The following is a 2,703-nucleotide window of genomic DNA, read 5'->3' on the forward strand; positions in this document are numbered from 1 at the left end:
GGACTACACACATCTTTAATTTAAAATTAAAAAATTCAAAAGTCTCTCTTTATTCTTAAATTCGTGTCCAATCAAATGAAACACTTAAAATGGACGGAGGGAGTACTTAAAAAAAAAAGGATAGGCATACCTACATCCTTGATACAAGATTAAGATGAGGTAAATGCGCCTTGCCAAAAAATAGCTATGATGTAAAAGATTAGAGCTATATAATAGCCAGAAATGGAGGTAAGATAACTGATTTGGTCAAAAAAAATTAAAAATATTTTTTCTAGCAAAATAAGTTTCTTAAAAATAATGAAAATGATTTCCATAGGGAAAGTAGGGAAAATAAGTTCCACAAGTGGCATTGGTATTCCACATTGATTGTGTCTTCCCATCCTCCAACACACCTCATCTTCTCCCCCCCCCCCCCCCAACCCCCAACCCCCATCCCCCCCCCCCAAAATACCCCTACCCCTCCACTCCCACCTTTCATAGTATAATTTGTCTAGATTACATACAAATTAATGCTTTTAGGATAATATGTTTTGTTTATGTATCGACCAATAGAAAATAAGTCAGAAATTCACTAATTTTCCTAGAAAATATTTTCTTTATACCGAACACACCCTGATTGGGCAATTTTAACATAAAAATATTATATACTACTAGTGATGCATTATTGTAGATAGAACTCTCCTTGATTTCATTAAAACATACATTAACTTGATACAAGATCCAAAAAGGATTGATGTGTCACAACTTATTTAGTGTGCTAAATGGCTACTAGAGGCCAAGAACACAACATTATAGGCTACCCTTTAAGAAAGGCAACACTTTATTATCATTCGTGACGCTAATTACTCCATCATGATCTCTTCTTCAAGCACAATTTCAATTAAAGTTTTTGCTTTTTCAGTCAAAGTCAACTCAGCTTCATTTGAAATATTATCATCAAATACACATGGCTTAGTGCATAGGCACTTTCTTTGGATTTTGCTACAATGTCCATCAGTAAATTTCTCCTTGATGCACGCTTTTCTGCATGAACTGTCGATAATGCATATTCCTTCAAAAGTGTTGCTCTATTTTTTGCAAATGTTCTTAGCTTGCACCTCTACAATCATTCACAAATACTTACAAATGTTAGAAGAAAAAAAATCGAAAGCAATATTCACTACTAAAAATAGAAATTAGCGACAGACAAATTTTGTAGTTAAACAACAAAGTGCATTGTTAATCTTATTTAGCAACCGATAAACTAAGAGCTATTTAGTGACAGACTAGCGAGCTTCGTAGCTAAATCTAACTTTTTTATGTAGTGATTGCTTATATGCCATTTAGAGGAATACAATAAACAAGTTTTTTCAGGATATTTCAAAGCCACCAATCATATCTCGAGAACTTTTGAACTGTGAATAAATTTAATGTCCTTCAAGAAAAATTACTATTGGATACTCTTTCGAGGAATACATACAAGTTTCGTCATGATTAATTCCTCAAAGCCAATACAAGAAACCATTGAAATAGAGTAATATTACGGATAATTTTTTATTATTTGTATGAGGATTTAATTTAGAGGAATAGATGGAGACACGCCATAGGCAACAAAGAGCATCATTGCCAAGACCAGAAATGCCATGAAGCAAACGGAGCGAGCCATAGTCTCTTTGGATGAGTGAAAGAGATAGGAAATATTAATAATAAGAAGTATTTCAATTATGAGTTGTGAACAAACACTAACACAATAGAGGTATTTATAGGCAGTGAAATAAGAGTAGATAAGGTTTTACTTATCTATTGAAAGAAAAAAACAAGAATAGATAAATTTAGTGGGCCAATAAATGTGGGGAGGAAATTATTATTGCACCGTAGTTGTAGGTAATTTTGACGTTTGGAGATATACAGATATAACACAAAAAAAAAAAAAAAAAAAAATCCTCATGCATATCAATTTTTTTTAGCGTCTCACCCGGTGTACTCGATATTCGTTTTGGAGCTCAATTAATTCGATTTGTGTCCGGAAGTCTCACTTTAGAGAGTAAAACGCTCTCTATCAAAGAACCCGAAACCTCTGATTAAGGAATAAAGAGTACTTACCAGTTACCACCCACAACAACCTTTAATAATCATGGTCATCAACTATATGAACTAGTTTTTTCTCCCAAAAAACTAATTAATACATTAAATTCGTTTTATCTTACTTTTAAGATTATTGTAAACAAAAAGGATTCCATACCCTTAGTTATGAGAGTGAAGCCAATGAGCCATAGTAATTCTTACTTGTTTAGCATAATTTGATTTGGCATACGGTTTATTAATTAACTAGTTAATTGACCCGCGCTTTGCGCGGTAAGATAGTTTGTTTTGTAAATTTAATTGATTTAAAAGGGATAAAAATAAATTATAGAACAAAATATAAAAAATATTTGACCTTAGAATCTGGAAAGGGATCAAAACTAACTCTTATTTCATTGAGAAAATTTTTTATGTAGCATAATTCTTCTCTCGTCCTTCCTTTCTATATTAGTCAGAAATATTGCTATCAATTTCTATATATAAAATTGAGGGACATTAACCCGGTGATGTTGCATGCCTCGTCGATCAGAAAATATATTTATTGATGATTTTTTTTTAAATGAAATCCTTTGGCTTACACCCTCCCTAGTTCTGGCTTGTTGCAATATTCATAGTGTCAATAGCTTGCTCTTTCCTTCAAGG

The 2,703-nt window shown here is 32.4% G+C and overlaps 1 pseudogene; it reads right to left on the reverse strand.

Annotated features, from left to right (window-relative positions):
- Positions 1-686: 686 nt before the first annotated feature.
- On the reverse strand, positions 687-1,728 carry LOC132602040 (defensin-like protein; annotated as a pseudogene).
- Positions 1,729-2,703: the final 975 nt, after the last annotated feature.

This window comes from Lycium barbarum, chromosome 7 (assembly GCF_019175385.1).
Source record: "Lycium barbarum isolate Lr01 chromosome 7, ASM1917538v2, whole genome shotgun sequence".
In the NCBI taxonomy this organism is placed as follows: Eukaryota; Viridiplantae; Streptophyta; class Magnoliopsida; order Solanales; family Solanaceae; genus Lycium; species Lycium barbarum.